General features: G+C 41.3%; 1 long non-coding RNA gene across 3 annotated transcripts in view; it reads right to left on the reverse strand.

The window, feature by feature from the left end:
• The window catches only part of LOC123785966 (uncharacterized), a 163431-nt gene extending 158348 nt beyond the window's left edge, over nucleotides 1–5083 (reverse strand). The window contains exon 1 of one of the 3 annotated variants that reach the window (XR_015725194.1): nucleotides 4521–5083. This is a non-coding gene — a long non-coding RNA (uncharacterized LOC123785966). The remainder of the gene's footprint in view (nucleotides 1–4520) is intronic. The other 2 variants (XR_006777833.2, XR_015725193.1) reach the window with 2 other exon arrangements.
• Between the last annotated feature and the right edge of the window lie 12943 nt (nucleotides 5084–18026).

The following is an 18026-nucleotide window of genomic DNA, read 5'->3' on the forward strand; positions in this document are numbered from 1 at the left end:
ATAACTGGTTTCAAAAGGAACAGAAGTCATTCAGGTGAGCTTAAAGTGAAAGAAGTTTATTTGAAGGAAGAGAGGTATCTTGTGTAGATCCCCAAGAGCAGAAGGGGCAGTAAGGTCTTAGTAGGGGCAAACCAGGCCATGGAAAGCCCCAGAATCCCAGGCAGCTACCCTGATATCCTCTGCTGGGCTTCTTAGCTCTGCTTCACTTCTGATTGCCTCTCTGCAGGCCTGCTTTTCTCTGCACTACCTATGTGTGGGTCAAACCTCTCTCTCTGCTTAACCCTTGTGTCATCACTTTCTAGGTCAAGAAACCAGGTAAGACTAATTGCAAATTTCTGGGAGAAACAATCTGATTGGACCAGCTTTTCTACCTACCTGCTAGTCTAATCAGCTATGGCAAAGGAGGGTAGGGTCCAGTAGGTATCTACTCATTAACAGAAGGTAAGGATGTAGACTGGGACATGGGGGAGTGGTGCAGACAGGTTGAATGGCATGTCCATTACAGATGAGCAGATTCCATGTTATAGAGAGGCCATATGACATAGAGAACACAGGCTCTGTTTCCTGACCTTCAACAAGTTATTTAATATCTTTATGCACGAGTTTCCTCATCTGTAAAATGAGGGTGATAATAACAGAGTTCTGTAGATTAAATAACACAGAGCACTAAGTAAAAACTAGAGAATTATTTTTATAAATATGCCCATTTTCCCTAAATTAATCTATAAAATTAATGCAATTCCAATCAAATCACAACTCTTTTAATTTGACAAAATAAGTTTAAAGTTACTATGAAAGAAACAATGAAACAATATATCTATGGCAAGGATGACATAGAGTACAATGGGAAGAGAACATAGACTGAAGCAAGTTATTGGTACTGTTGTAGTTCTTGGGTTGGCAGTTCGCTTCGCGTTGTTTGTTAACATATATATTATAAAGTTTTTTATATATCAAATAGATTTTAAAAAGACAGTTCTTAAAGAAATACTCTGCAAAAGAAGTCTACTAAGCAGGGATTTACCCTACCAGAAATTTAAAAACAATTTTAAAATATATTAAAATAATAATATTGCTGTCCAGTAACAAATCAATATTATAGAAAATAAAGTACATATGGAAACTTCGTGCTGTACAGATTTTAAGTCTATAGGGAAGATTAAGTATTCAATAAATGGTGTGTGGACAACCAGCAAGTCATTGACAAAAAAAATCAAGCTAGATTCTTCTCTTCCTCCTCATAAATAAATTTTAGATGGATTAAAAATTGAAAAAAAAAATTTAAAGATACCAAAAATGCTAGAAGAATACACAGATAAACATGACATCAAAGCTAGAAACAAAAGAAAAGACTAACAGATATGCCTACATAAAAATGAGAAACTTCCCAACAAAAATCCCATCACCTTGGGGGACCTGGGTGGCTCAGTTGCTTAAGCGTTTGCCTTCAGCTCAGGTCATGATCTCAGGGTCCTGGGACTGAGCCCCATATGGGGCTCCCTGCTTAGCAGGGAGTCTGCTCCTCCCTCTCCCCCTGCCCCTCCTTCCAGCTTGTGCACACTCTCTCTGTCTCAAATAAAGAAAATCTAAAAAAAAAAAAAAAAAATCCATCACCTTAAACTTATACTTATTTGCACTTACTTACGTGTTCTGATTCTGATTAATTCTACACAAACTGAGTTTCTACATAGTACAAAATTGTACATAATTTTATGGAATACACTTAATATAACCTTACCACATATTTTTTCTTGTACTCCTAGGTATCTTTATATTTAGCCTACAAATCATGTTAGGAGAGTCCATTCTCCTCCACTCTCTCCCTTTTTTAAATAATTTTTTTGAAAGTTATGACCATTTACAGTTGTCCCTTGAACAACACAGAAGTTAGGGCCCCAACCCCTCCCAAGTAGAAAATCCACATATAACTCTTGACCCTCCAAAACTTTATTATTATTATTTTTTAAGTAGACTCCACACCCAGTGTGGAGCCCAACACAGGGCCTGAATTCACAACCCTGACATCAAGACCTGAGCTGAGGTCAAGACTTGGATGCCTAACCAACAGAGCCACCCAGGCACCCCAAAAAACTTTATTAATAAAAAACTGACAGGACACCTGGGTGGCTCAGTAGGTTAAGCATTCAGTCGGTTAAGCATCTGCCTTCAGCTCAGGTCATGATCCCAGGGTCCTGGGATGGAGTCCCACATTGGGCTCCTTGCCCATCAGGGAGCCTGCTTCTCCCTCTGCCTACCACGCCCCCTGTTTGGTCTCTCTCTCTCTGACAAATAAATAAAATCTTTAAAAAAAAATAAATCGACTGTCCTTACTGACAACATAAACTGTTAACACATATTTTGCATGTTACATGTATTACATACTATATTCTTACAATAAAGCCAGAGAAAAATATTAAGAAAATCATAAGGAAGAGAAAATACATTTACAGTACTGTACTATATATATATTAAAAAAAAAAAGCCCACATATAAGTGAACAGCAGCAGTTCAAATCTGTGTTGTTCAGGGTCAACTATATTCTCTCAAGTGAATTTTAGTATCATTTTCTTGAGGTCTATATTTTTTTTTGCATTGTAAACTTTTGATACACAAATAACTTAGAGATGAATTGTTTTCTTTGCTATGTTAGTCCATCTGGCATCGTATGTTCTTCCTTTCTGTACGACTTTTCTCTTTTTCCTTCAGCAAATGACCACCACAAGCCATGTTAAAAAATGAATTAAAAAATGGTAATAATGGGTACCTAGGTGGCTCAGCGGGTTAAGCATCTGCCTTTGGCTCAAGTCATGTCCCAGGGCCCTGGGATTGAGCCCCACATTGGCCTCCCTCCTCAGTGGGGAGCCTGCTTCTCCCACTACCCCTTACCCCACTGCTTGTGCTCTCTCGTGCTCTCTCTCTGAAATAAATAAAATCTTTAAAAAATAGGGTAATAATATTTGTAATTATATTTCAGACAAAGGTTAATATTCCTGATATACAAAAGCGCTGGTAATTTTTTAAACGTAAATACTTCAATTTTAAAACAGGAGTAACTTACTGGCAATACATAAAAATAGAGCCAATAAATGTATGAATGATGTTGTTTTATACTTAGTCAACAAAATGCAAATTAAAACAAGATGACAAAGATAAGAAAAATGTTCAAAAGGTGATAAAGATCTCAAAGCCTGACAATACTCAAGATTAGCAAGAAGATGAAGACACAGGTGGGAAAGTAATAAATACATTTCAAGGGGAAAGTCTGGTAACATCATCTAGAATCTTATAAGCGTGCATTCTTTTGATCCAGTAATTGTATTTCCATGAATTTATTGTAAGGAAATCATCAGGAATATGTACGGATTTATGTATGAGAATAGTCATCTAGTAGTTTTTTTTTCTTTATGAGCATGATTTTTTTTTTAAGATTTTATTTATTTACTTAAGAGAGAGAATGAGAGAGAGAGAGAGAGCATGAGAGGGGGGGAAGTCAGAGGGAGAAGCAGAGTCCCCGCTGAGCAGGGAGGCACATGAAGAACTTGATCCTAGGACTCCAGGATCATGACCTGAGCCGAAGGCAGCCGCTTCACCAACTGAGCCACCCAGGAGCCCAGTATGACTCTTTTTTAAATTTTATTTAAATTCTAGTTAGTTAACATACAGGGTAATATTGGTTTCAGAAGAATTTAGTGATTCATCACTTACATATAACAACCAGTACAGCTGCACCTGGGTGGCTCAGTCGGTTAAGTGGCACACTCTTGATTTCCACTCAGCTCATGATCCCAGGGTAGTGAAATCAAGCCCCGCATGGTACTCCGTGCTCAGCGCAGGAGCCTGCTTAGCATTCTCTCACTCCCCCTACCTCTGCTCCTATCCCACTTGCTTGCACACACTCTTGCTCTAAAAACAAATAAATAAATCTTTAACACCCACTGCTCATCACAAGTGCCCTTCTTAATACCCATCACCCATTGTGCCCACCCCCACCCGCTTCCCTCTAGCAGCCCTGTTTGTTCTCTATAGGTAAGAGTCTGTTATAGCTTGCGTCTCTCACCTTCCCCCACGCCCTCCCTCTTATGTTCATCTGTTTTGTTTCTTAAATTCCATATGAGTGAAATCATATGGTATTTGTCTTTCTCTGACTGACTTATTTCACTTAGCTTAATACCCTCTAGTTCCATCCACATCATTGCAAATGGCAAGATTTCATTCTCTTTGATGACATCTAGTATCGTTTGTACATGTGAAAAATTATAAATACCCTAGAAGTCCAACAACTTAGGGACTGGATGGACAAATTATATCCATACAGCCATTAAAAAAGATTATTTAAATTAACCTGGAAAGCTATGAGACACTACTGTCTTTGAAGAAAAAAACCAAACCACACATTTTATGTGTATATGTGAAGTCTCCCAAGTTTACATTAGCAGTGTGTTAATACTGTTATTTCTGGGTGGTGACATTGTGGGTGAGTGGTAAGTTCAACTTTCTTTTATAAACATTTATGTACTTACTATCAGTTTTGCAGGGAGCAGGCACTTTTTGAAAGCAGTTTTCTTCTTACATCATAAACTACAAGTAAACTATTACTTTGCTGGGGGAAGCGGGCACTGGGCGAGGACCCACAGGGGAGGGGCAGGGTGAAAAAGCTCGCCAACGCGGGAGCCTCGCCTTGCTGCTCCCCGGCAGCGCGCAGACCGGAAACACGCCACGAGGGACTCGGGAATTCTGGGTAACGCACGGAGGCCGCATTACTTCACGAGAACTTCTCATTTGAAAGAAAAACTAATACCGCTTTCCTTTAACACAACATCTGTTGACTGAAGCCGGTGTAGGGAACGTCTCTATCCAGAAAGGCGAGCGGGAGAAGTATGGAGGGTGAAAGGGGTTTTCTTGAAAGTGAAAAAGCCGTGCTCACTTCCCACGTTTCCCCCACCACCCGCTTTCCCTCCCTCGGGAGGGGCTTCGAGGTCGCCCCTGGGAAGGGCGTTTCTATGGGCAACGAATGAAGAGAACACAGCAAAGGGAATGTAGACTAGCAGGCTATTGCGTTCGAAAGCCGCCCTTAAAGGAAAACAGACGCGCGCCGAGCTAGGGGCGTAGAGGCGAGGCACGCTCTGATTGGCCCGGCTCCTCAGGCCCTGCGCGCGCCGGCAGGGCGGGCAGGAGCGCGCGCGTGCGCAAAGGCGTAAGCTCGCGCCGGCCTCTCTCTCTCACGTCCTTGTGGGGGCGCCGGGCTCGGAACTGGGCAGAGGGTGGGGAGTGGTTCATGATTGTCCTTGTGCTGAGAGCGGCTTAATCTTCCTCGCACCCGTGGTTAGTGGGCTGCAGGAGTCAAGCGAGTCTTTCCCGTGAGGCCACACCACTGCGGGCGTGGGACTGCGGAGGAGGAGGAAGGGAAGGCGAGGCCTAAGCAGAAGGGTCGGGTCAGCTGCCGGCCGCTCCCTGGATAGCCAAGGGCCGGGAAGGCGGGAGGGGAGGGACCGACGGCACCGAACAACCCTGTGAGACAGAGCTCGCTTGGACGTGAAATGGCTAAGAGAGACCGTTAGGTGGAGAGGCCCGAGAGATGAACAGGCCCACGCCCCTGTACTCGTGTAGGAACCAGAGAGACCTGACTAAGCTTGTGTTTGGGATGAAAGTCGATACCGAATATTTGAATGATTATCATTAAAAATAAATGGTCTTTGAGTTTGAGGTATCAATAGGACATTTAGGTGGAAAGGTTGACATGAGCTCTTTTAAGGCAATCTTTGTGAATTACCCTGTAGAAAATAGGTCCCTGATTTGTTACGCTGGGTGGCTCAGTTGGTTAAGCCGTCTATCTTCAGCTCAGGTCATGATCCCAGGGTTCTGGGATCCAGGCCCTCAACAGGCTCCCTGCCCAGGAGGGAGCCTGCTTCTTCCTCTCCTCCCTGCTCTCTGTGGCTCTCTCTCTCTCTTTCTCAAGTAAATAAAATCTTAAAAAAGAAAATCCATGAATGGTGTTGTGAAATTCATTCTGTTTTCTTTGGCTAATTAACTAACTTTGTGGTGACTGATTAGTAACTTTCCTGTAATAGTCTAATGATTCAATCCCAGAGAGTGGACAGGAACCACATAAAGTTTTGGGGAAATAACACCTCAGCTGGAGGCCTGGAAATGGGGCAAGGCTTCCAGATCAAAGATTTCTAGACCATCTGGTGAATGATTTAAAAGGGAAAATAAGAGTTTGCTCATCTGTGAAACTCTTAAGGTCTAAGTACCTGTCTTAAACACAAATTACATAATTAAGTTATGGAAACTGTATGGTAGATTGTATTGATACATTGACTATTATAATTTTAAAATTCTTATAATCTGTAGATAATCAGAATTACTATTCTTAGAATATTGTTTTATTTTTTATTCTTAGGATATTAAATGAAATGAAAAATTTTATTTCAAAAATTGCAAAAGTTTGAATATAATTACATTTATTTCGAGGAAGAGATACTTAAGTCTTAACATTTCAAGGTTTTTTAAATATAAAATAAATGTTCAAGAAATAAATAATTAATTGTTAGTTTAGACACATAAGAAAATACAGATAAATCAATAGAAGGGGGAAAAATCCATTAATCTCACTCTCCAGAGTTAACTACTGTTACTATTTTAATGTTATCTTTCTGTTGCTTTTTCCTATCATATATTTTACAAATATAGAATCACTGAACAGTAGTATACTTAGAGAACAACCTGTGACTTTATCTAAGGCTGTGACTATGAAAGACCTTCCCTTTGTTAGATATTTCTGTATCCTTTGGGTTATTATAGTGAGCAAACATTTCTTTTTCTTTTTTTTTTTTTTTTTAAGATTTTGTTTATTTATTTGACACAGAGAGAGAGAGAGCACAAGCAGGGGGAGTGGTGGAGGGAGAGGGAGAAGCAGGCTCCCTGCTCAGGACCCTGAGATCATGACCTGAGCCCAAGGCAGACACTTAACCCACTGAGCCACCCAGGTGCCCCAATGAGCAAACATTTCTAATCAGAAAAAAAAGATTCAGTACTGTCCCCTTATCTGCAGGGCATAGGTTCAAGGCCCCCAGTAGATGCCTGAAACTGGCAATGGTACCAAGCCCCATATACACTGTTTTTTTTCCTATGCATACATAGCTATGATAAAGTTTAATTTATAAATTAGGCACAGCAAGAGATTAATAAGTAATAATAGAACAATTATAAGAATATACTATAATAAAAGTTACATGAATGTTGGTCTCTCTCAAAACATCTTATACTGGTACTCACCCTTTTTGTGAGGATGTGAGATGGGAAAATGCCTAAGTGATGACATGAAGTGAAGTGAATGATGTTTGTATGTGATGTGGCATTAGGCATTAGACTATTGCCTTGACTATACATCAGGAGAAGGATCATCTGCTTTGGGATTGAGGTTGGCCCGCCTTGGTAGCGGAAATCTCAGAAAGTGAAACCATGGATAAGGGAGGACTACTGTATTGAAAAACAAAGTATATCACTTAAGTATTTTATAACCACATAATTGGTTTTAAAAGAATACATAATTTTGAAAACGTATTCTACAGAGTGACTTTTAACATGAGAGATCAAACATGTTTGTCTTGTTTCCCTATGAAACCCCACTGAAATGAGAAAATATAAAAACCCACAAGGACTAAGAAAGTGGGAAAGGGACAGAAGAGAGAGATGTTGGAGTGTTCTGACTGGAAGAAGGAAAGAGGATAAACAAATTGTTGGAACTAAGAAAGCTGAACGCAGAGGGGAATGGCAAGTAGAAGTACAGTAATTTATAATTCAGAACTCCGGGAAGGCTCTGTAAAGGAAAATTCTGTTTTTCTCACTCTACTCTCAATACTTTTGACACCAGATGTGAGGGGATTATCCCACATCAATTCTCCAATTTCCAGTGAACACTGACTGGGTGTCCTACACATTTAACTCAATTCTGATACTATCTACTTGGAGAGAGCATCAGATCCCAGAGGTTAAAGACTGTGCACCAGACCACAACTGGCAATAAAAACCCCAGGCCCCAAGCAAAGACAAGACTCAAGCTCTTTACCTTTCTGAGTCTCCCAGATACTCTTGTCTGTACCTCTCTATCTCTACATACATATCTTCAATAAACTCTGCTTTCACTTCTGCTGGTTCACATTTGATTTCCATCCTGCGTGAAGCCAAGGACCCTCTTGGCTAGTCCTGTGGGACCCCCTCTCTGGATCCTCGGACCCGCCTGCCTGCATCATTCAGACTCAACTGGAATTATACCACCAGCTTTCCTGCTTCTCCAGCTTGCAGACAGCAGAGCATAGGACTTCTTGCCCTCCATAACCATCTGAGCCAATTCCTATAATAAATCTCATCTATCTATCTATCTATCTATCTATCTATCTATCTACCTACCTATCCATCCATCCATCCTATCTGCTCTGTTTCTCTGGAGAAACCTGACTCAGCTCTTAAGACTACCCTCACCTCAGAAGCCAACTGCAAGTCCATATTGTCACTTGTACTTCTTTCTATTTTATTTTTTTTAAGATTTTATTTATTTGAGAGAGAACACTAGAGAGACAGAGCAAGCACAAGTGGGGGACAGAGAGAGAGGGAGAAGCAGGCTCCCCACTGAGCAGGGAGCCTGACATGGGGCTCTATCCCAGGACCCTGCGATCATGACCTGAGCCGAAGGCAGATGCTTAACTGACTGAGCCACCCAGGTACCCCGTCACTTGTACTTCTGACCAAATAGCCATAAATTGGAGTTCCCATGACTCCCTTTTCTAGTTCAGTAATTTGCTAGAATGGCTCACAGAACTTGGGGAAATATTTACTTATGTTTATTGATTTGTTATAAAGGATACAATGCAACAGCCACATGAAAGATGCATAGGGCAAAGAAGTGGGGAAGGGGCATAGGGCTTCCATACCCTCTATGCATCATCCTCCCAGCACCTCCATGATGTTCACCAACCCAGAAACTCACCAAATTTCCTTAAGAGGAAAGGGGGATTACCCTCTCCCTTTCCTGAAGGTCTGTGGATGGGGCTGAAAGTTCTAAGTCCCTAGTCACTTGGTTATCGAGGGGCCCTCCCCTAAATCACCTCATTAACATAAACTCAAGTGTACACGCCCCCTCTTGGGGGCACCTGGGTGGCTAAGTCTGTTAAGTGTCTGACTTAATTTCAGCTCAGGTCTTGATCTCAGGGTCATGAGACCAAGCACCGGAGGTGGGCTGGGCATGAAGCTTGCTTAAGATTCTCTCTCTCCCCCTCTGCATCACAGCCCCGCCCCCCCTTAAAAAAAAAAAAATTGGAGCCTCCTGAGTAACAAAAGATATTCCTATCACTCAGGAAATTCCAAAGGTGTTAGAAGCTCTTTGCCAGGAACAGGAGACAAAGACCCAATACATGCCTTATTATACTACAGACTGGGAAATTGCAGATACCACATCAATGGGAGGGTGTGGAAGGAAAGACCAGAGGATTGATTGAAAATCTGTGCAGAGTAGTTAGACTTCTAGATCTGGGTCACCATCCTTAGGACAAATAACCAAGTGAGTAGCTTATCCCTAGAACTGGTAGAGAGTTTGAACCAGAGGCGATTTAGGCACATTAGGTCAAGGAAAAACAGATTAAATGAGAAAGTCCATATACTGAGATGCCTGAGTGGCTCAGCTGGTTAAGCGGCTGCCTTCAGCTCAGGTCATGATCCCAGAGTCCTGGGATCGAGTTCCACATCGGGCTCCTTGCTCAGCTGGAAGCCTGCTCCTCTCTCTCCCTCTGCTGCTCTCTCAAATAAATAAATAAAATCTTAAAAAAAAAAAAAAGTCCATATACTGAATAATGAGACCCAACCCAGCCCCTTTCCACTGCTTGCTCTCTGAATCCACATTCATTTTTTTATCTCATTTGATGTTGGTCACCCCCCTTTTTTTTTCATCTTCATGATGTTCCTTTGTATCCTTTCTGATTTTTCTTTATTTTCTTCACTCTTAATCTGTGTAACTGTAATTGCTTGAGCTGATGTCCTAGGCTTTCTTCTTTCTATCTTTCTATGAATTCATCCAACAGGCTGTCCCTACCAGTGGTTAGGACTCACTCAAATCTGCATCTCTAGTGCTAAACTCTTTTCTTTTTTTTTAAGATTTTATTTATTTGACAGAGAGAGACAGCCAGTGAGAGAGGGAACACAAGCAGGGGGAGTGGGAGAGGAAGAAGCAGGCTCCCAGGAGAGGAGCCTGACATGGGGCTCGATCCTGGGATTCCAGGATCACGCCCTGAGCCCAAGGCAGGCGCTTAACGACTGCGCCACCCAGACGCCCCTCTAGTGCTAACCTGTAACCAACCTTCAAGTCTCATATTTTCAGACTTTTACTGAATCTATTCCTTTTGGATGCCACATGGGTAAAAAAGTAACCCAGTCAACTTTGCAGTGTCCTGTAGAGGCGGCTTTTAGGCAACAAGCTAGAGTAACAGAAACCTGCGTAAGGTAAAAGGGCTCACAGCAACCACCGAGGTGAACGCAAACAGGCTCATTAAGCAACCCAACTCAAAATAACCATAGGCCCTAACTGACCAAATACAAACAGGCACGGTTCCTAAGATTACCAAGAAAGGGAAAATTTCATATGTTCGCATACTCTCTCACTCTGCCCTGTAACTGCAGCCCCTCACCACCACCTTGCTGCAGACAGTCTCTGCTCTGCTGTCCTGCCCATCGCTTCCTTCTGGTGTATTCAGTAAACTTCTATCTCCTTTTTTCTGCCTTGGGTGAATTCTTTCACTGCCCCCGTGTCTCTGGCTTCCATCCAGTTGGGTCACCCCACATTTGGTGGCCCCCCATTCCATCAGAGAATCCCACATATCCCACTTGAATAGGCTGTAGAGTAGATGCTCTTCTATCCAATGCCATTAGGGCCAGTAATTGGTCAATTAATTTTAAGTCACTAAAACAAAGAATCATTACAAAATTATCTACACTGGTAGGGTCTGTTACTTGCCTAAATAATTTTCATTCTTTATACTTGAAACTAATATAACACTGTATGTTACTTATACTTGAATTTTATTTTTTTATTTTTTAAAAAGATTTTATTTATTTATTTGTCAGAGAGAGAGAGAAAGAGCAGGGGAGCGGCAGGGAGAGGCAGAGGGAGAAGCTGGCTCCCTGCCGAGCAAGGAGCTCAATGCAGGACTCGATCCCAGGACCCTGGGACCATGACCTGAGCCGAAGGCAGATGCTCAACTGATTTAGCCACCAAGGCATCCCTATATTTGAATTTTAAAAAAGAAGTTCATTCTTCCCTTCATCCTTACCAATAAAACTGAGGTTTTATTCTTCATAGTCAGTGTACTAAAGAAAAGACACTTCACAGCCACCTTTGCAGTTAGAGCTGGTCAATGAGATATAAATGGACTCTGCTGAGTGTGACTTCTGGGAGAGACCTTTCTTGTTCTCCCTTCCTCTTGCTTCCCATCTGGAATTCATTTATGATGGCTAGAGCTCTAAGTGCTAGCTTATATGCCACAAGGGATGGTACAGAAGGAGTCTGATTGTTGAGAACTTTGCTGCCTATCTCCAGCCTTCTTTTCAGTGAGAAAATAAGCCCTTGTGTGACTTATTACACAATAAATGTGGATCTTGGATACTAACAGTCAAATGTAATTCCTAATTGATACACGTGTACTTAAACATTTTATTTTAACTTAAAGTATATGAATATTTATAAGTGCTTTGATGTAGGGCCAAGACTTTTTGAATTTGGGTTCTGATTGGAGTTCATCAGTATACTTCCATGAACCATATGCATAATGCACTGTCTGTTGTCGCAAGTTTGAATTTCTTCCATGTGGCTTAAGAACTTAAAGATACTCACAGACCAATCTGAGTGCCGAATTCTAGATTTCTACATTTTTTCTCTCATCTTTTAATATTCTCTTGCCCTAAACCAATTTAACAGTTATTACATTAGTCTGCCACTGGGCCCCCCAAATTCATGTCCTTCTTGCATGCATAATACATTCAGTCTATTCCAGTAGCCCCAGAAGTCTTAACTTGTTCCAGCACCAATTCTTAAATCTAAAGTCCAAAGTCTCGTTTAATTATCATCTAAAGCAGGGGCGCCTGGGTGGCTCAGGTGTTAAGCACCTGCCTTTGGCTCAGGGCATGATCCCAGGGTCCTGGGATCGAGCCCCACACCAGGCTCCTCCGCTGGAAGCCTGCTTCTTCCTCTCCCACTCCCCCTGCCTGTGTTCCCTCTCTCGCTGGCTGTCTCTTGTCTCTCTCTGTCAAATAAATAAATAAAATCTTTAAAAAAAATAATTATCATCTAAAGCAGATATCGGTAAGACTCAAGAGGTATGATTCAACGTGATGCAGAATTCCTCTCTAGGTGTGAATCTGTGAAACCCAGTTATATGCTTCCAAAGTACAGTAATGGGCCAGATAGACATTCCCATTCCAAAAAGGCAAAAGAGGAAAGAAGGAAGGGGTGGTGGTGACGAGTCCCAAGCAAGTCTAAACCTAGGAAGGCATATCCCATTAGATCTTATTTTTAATTATAAGAGATTTTTTCAATTGAGATATAATTGACATATAACATTGTGTTAGTTTTAGGTGTATAACATGATTTGATATACATATATGTTGCAAAATAATTACCACAAGTTTAGTTAACATCCATCACCACACATAGTTACAATTTTGTTTCTTTGTGATGAGAACTTTTAAGATCTACTCATTTAGTATCTATCCAATATAGATTTAGTATCTATCCAATATAGTATCAATCCAATACAGTATTACTTATAGTCACCCTGCTGTACATTACATTCCCAGGACTTATATAATTCCATTAGATCTTAAGGCTTGAGAATAATCCTTTTTAGTCCAATGCTCTGCTGCTCTAGAAGGATCCCAACCTCTGAAACCAAGGAGAAAACAAACTTGCACCCTGGGCCCATGGTGGATTTGTAAGCCCCAGTGATCTCTGAACTACCTTCAAGGTCATTCTTCCTTTTTTCTAAAAGTTAAACCACGTTCATAGCAGAAGAGCTCTATCATTCAGCTTTGTACAATACAAAAAGTCCAGCAGCCTTCCTTCATTTCCTCCTTTTTTCAGTCCCTATTAGGGCCAACTGGCAGAGTCTCTGCTGGTATAATCCCATCTCTATTCCTGCCTGTCTGTTGAGGTGATGATTAAATTCAGGGTTCACAACCATATTAATATCTTTACCAAATGGTTGTTCAGCCACACCTTTAGTGTTATCCTCAGAACAAGCTTTCTCCTATTTTGCATCATGGATAGGCTGACAATTTTCCAAAGCTTTAAGTTCGCTTCTTTTTTGGTTTTAACAATTTCTTCCTCCATTCATCTCTCCCTTCTCATACTTCACTAGTAGTAGTCAGGAGGACCAGGCTACACCTTCAGTATTTTGCTTAGAAACCTTCTCAGCTGGGGCGCCTGGGTGGCTCAGTTGGTTAAGTGTCTGCCTTCGGCTCTGTCAGGGTCCTGGGATCAAGCCCTGCTCAGCGGGGAGTCTGCTCTCTCTCTCTCTTATTCTATCAAATAAATAAATAAATAAATAAATCTTAAAAAAAAAAAAAAAAAGATGGCATACCATCTAAATGTAACATGGCATCCAGGATGGGATCCTGGAACATAAAAAAGGACATTAGGTAAAAACTAAGCAATTCTGAATAAACTATGAACTTTAGTTATTAGTAATGTAACAGTATTGGCACTAATTAATATATTACATACTAATGTAAAGATGCTAATAATGAGGAAGATTATGTAGATCTAAGGATAGAATATGGGATCTGTACTATCTGCTCAATTTTTCTGTAATCCTAAAATTGTTCTAAAAAATTAAGTCTATTAATTAAAAAAAAATTATTCCTGTGCTCTACCACTAGATTTAATCATTTTAGGGTGTGATTGGGAATAATGGTTCTGCTCCCAATTTCAACTTGTGGGGGGTTTTACATGCCACCAACAACTCTCCCACACCAGCTGGTTGTCTGACAATTTAACTCAATTCTGACACTATGATGAGGGAGAAGGCTAGCTGAGGACAAAGCACAAGCTGACACCCTGCAAACCACCCCCCCAACTCCTGGGTGGGATGTGTGTGACATGCCTCCAGGAAACTTCCAACTATCTTAATGTTAATGCTTGGCTAAAGGGAAAAACAACCTTAGCTTGATAAGAGCAAGGCCTCCAGTATCCTCGGGGTCTTCTTTAGCATATTAAGGTCCTTTTGGACACCTTCCTTTCTCCTTATTTCCCTCAACTTCATAGTATATAAGTCAGTCACTCCTCACAACCCCAGTGCCCCTCTTTCTGCCCATGGGTCCTGTTACCTACACTTGTGACCGACTGGCTAGTGACTGACTTGGTTTGGGCTCAGGTCATGATCTCAGGATCAGGAAATCAAGCCCGCATCAGGCTCTGCGGTCAGCGGGGAGTCTTCTCGAGATTCTCTCCCTCCCCACGTCTGTGCTTGTTCTCTCTCTCTCTCTCTCTCTCTCTCAAATAAATAAATAAATAAATCTTTAAAAAATTATCAAAACATCGGGGCGCCTGGGTGGCACAGCGGTTAAGCGTCTGCCTTCGGCTCAGGGCGTGATCCCGGCGATCTGGGATCGAGCCCCACATCAGGCTCTTCTGCTATGAGCCTGCTTCTTCCTCTCCCACTCCCCCTGCTTGTGTTCCCTCTCTCGATGCCTGTCTCTATCTCTGTCAAATAAATAAATAAAATCTTTAAAAAAATAATAAATAAATAAATAAATAAATAAATAAATAAATAATTATCAAAACATAATCTCATTGCTTTAAAGAAGCAACCACTTTTAATTTCTCTGAGTTCCCTTTTGTACACGACTTTAGGGTCATTGAATTTTTATGTTTTTATATTATATCGCATTTACATTTTTCATATACATTTTCTTCTATATCGATAGAGTCATCATATTTATTATTTAAAGGGCAGGCCAATATTCTATTGTATTGATGTATTAGCATAATATAGACAGAAGTATAGAGAGAAGAATGAGCTTTTAAAGAAGCCTGATTCAAATTCCAGTTCCCCAAATACTAGCAGTGTGACTGAAGGCAGTTAACCTTTCTCAGCCTTGGTCATTAGTAAAATACCAAAATTTCAGGGTTGTTAAGAGTTAAATAAAGTTATATATGTAAAATACCTGACACATAGGTGTCCAACAAAATAGCTTTTATTAATACCATAATTTTAACTTTTCTCCTATTTTTGGACATTTAAGATTGTTTCCTGCCAGAGTCTTTATGCTGGAGTCCAAGAATTATTACTCTCTTTTCAGGATCTTGATCCTTAGGCTTTTAAATTCCTTATTCTGAAGTTTATCTAGGGTGATTAAGGCTTAGGGAATTGACTTACAAGGGCTGATTTGTAAATCAAAATGCCAATTAGCTAATAAACTGAGCAATACGTGTATTGGTTGCTTAGAACGCATTATCCTTAGTATTTTGCTGAAAGCACACTTAACTGATTCTTGCTTTGTATGTCTTTATTTTTAACATTGTATTGTCCATTCTCCTTCAGTTTGTATTGATCATGAGTGATGTAACCATGGCCATGAACTATTTCAGAATCCTACTGCCAGTACCGCATGTGGGAGGCATGAGACCTGGGGCATAGCCTCCAAGGAGGGGCCAGCAGTCCCAGTAGGAAATTCCATGAGAATCAGTCAATAGGATTCCTATCTAAGGGACAGGTGTAGTGTAATAGAAGGGATTTCGAGACAGACAATTTTTAGGTTCAGAAACAGGCCAAAGACATAGAAAAGAAGGTCCATCTTGGTGACATAGGAAGCAGCCAGCTGCTGAAAGACAATGGGGAAAAAACTAAATGTCTGGGAAAAGTATAGGCCAGATTTATAAGACTGGGGTTCAAGGTCAGACTCCAGTCCCAGCAGGGAGCCTCATTTGAAAACCAATAATCAGCACTGAAGATTAGTCAGACAGACTGGCCGCAACTTGAGGAAAAGCTACAGTCTCATTGTTCATGAATATGCACAGGGTCTGGGTTCCTTCCCAGGACCGAAGGAAGAATTGTTCTAAATCCATCCCACTTGTGCAGAGAGAGAAGGCAGTGTACATCAAGGGTCAGCTTGGAGGCGTGGGAAGGTTTTGGTCATAAAATCGGCCATGAACAGGGAAATGTGCCCATAATATGAATGGTATTGTAGAATCAAACTGCAATGTAGAATCAAGTTTCTGAGATTTCTTGTTGAAAATCAATACCATCTGTATCCATCAGGATCCAGGAAGCAGATGGCACCGCCAAACGGAGTAATTAAGGAGAGTTTAATAAAGGGATTATTTATAAAGGCAAGATTTTGGGGAAAAATAGAAGGGATAGTGTAGTGCCCCAAGGCTAGTAACAGCGGGGAGCAATTTCCACACTTATGTTTGAAAGGGCAAGGGGAAGGAATGGTTGCAGAGCCCTGGGGGATGAACTTAGTGGTGAGGACAACCTATAGGGAGCAGTAATTCTGGCAAAGGGAAACAGTCAACCTACAGCAATGTGGAAGGGAGGGAGCCAGGGAAAGAAACATCCTTTTCACACTCTCTCACCAATTTCCTACCAGTACCAGCACCCCCGCTCCCATTCACTGAACCCAAATAGATGTTGGAAGGCAGGGAGCCCAGCCCTGTAGTCCATATAGGCCAGCCTCTCAGGGCACAGAGTAGGCTGCAGAATGAATCTGAAAGGAAAACTAGATTATGGTGCATAGATTCTCATTAAAATTAATCAAAATGTCACTTTCCAGGCCTGAGTATTTTGGCTTTTATATATATATATATATATATATTTTTTTTTTTTTTTTGCCTCCGTCACCACATTTTGGATTTTAGGCTTACCTTCTTTTGGGCGTATGGCCCTCTGTCCTCTAAAGTCGCAACCCTCGTGGAAGAGTCAAAGTATAATCACCTCAGAGCTGCTGGTTATTCCAGTCAAAGCTACAGCTGCCCCGGAAAAGAAAAGCTGGATCCTGTAAGAAAGCTAGAGCTCCTTTCAACATGGTTGCCAGTAATTTAGCTGAAGGTGTCGGCAGTCCTACAGGCCTGTGAGGAAATAATCCGACCCCGGAAGCCAGCCCTCCCCCACCTGGAGAAAGTTCGCTTGCAGCAAACCTATCCGAGGGGATTATTATCCTTCGGACAACTAGAGGCTTCATTCAAATTTCCACCGGAGCAAAACTATCAGAAAATAATTAAACCTGATTAAATGGAAGGGATACTCCATTGACTGCTTTCTGCTGCCTTTTTTTTTTTTTTTTTTTTTTTTTTTTACTTTTCTTGCTTTTTCAGTTTTTGACCCTGGCATAGCAAGAGACCTGGTCTTTTTTGTAAGATAAATTTTGGTGTAGAGTTGATCGATAAGGAACAAGCTAAGTGTGTTACTTGTGGTGCCTAAATGGGGTGGGGGCCCCCAAATGTGGGGTGACGATCGGGTGGCAGCCGGTGGTGCAGGAGGTGAAAGAATTCACCTGAGGCAGAACAAAGGAGACGGAAGGTTATGGAACACAGCGCAAGAGAGCAGCGGGCAGGCGGGCAGAGAAGAGGCTGGCTGCACCGAGGAAGTGGGACTGGGACCGGGCTGTTTTTAAAGGGGAAAGAAGGAGATATCGCGAGGTATGGAATTTTCCCTTTTTTGGTAACTGTGCCTGGTTGTAAGTAACCCATTGGTTAGTTAGGACCTACAGATATTTTGAGGTGGGTCAGCTGATGGGTGGTGTATTCAGCCAGGGGGTCTCTGTGGGCCTTTCAACATTCCATTGCTCAAGCCTCTTTGCCTAAAAGTGGCCTCTACGTTACTGACACATTAAAATTGCCTTCTACCAATACATTCTTTCATTAACATTAAAAACCAACAGTTGGAAAAATAAATAAATAAATCAAAACCAACAGTAGTTGTAATTGTGGAGCAAGTAATATGTAGAATTAAGTGTGATGTAACTTCTTTTGTGAATAGCCTATG

The sequence above is a fragment of the Ursus americanus genome, chromosome 7 (assembly GCF_024610735.1).
Source record: "Ursus americanus isolate L20-20 chromosome 7, mUrsAme1.1.p, whole genome shotgun sequence".
Taxonomy (NCBI): domain Eukaryota; kingdom Metazoa; phylum Chordata; class Mammalia; order Carnivora; family Ursidae; genus Ursus; species Ursus americanus.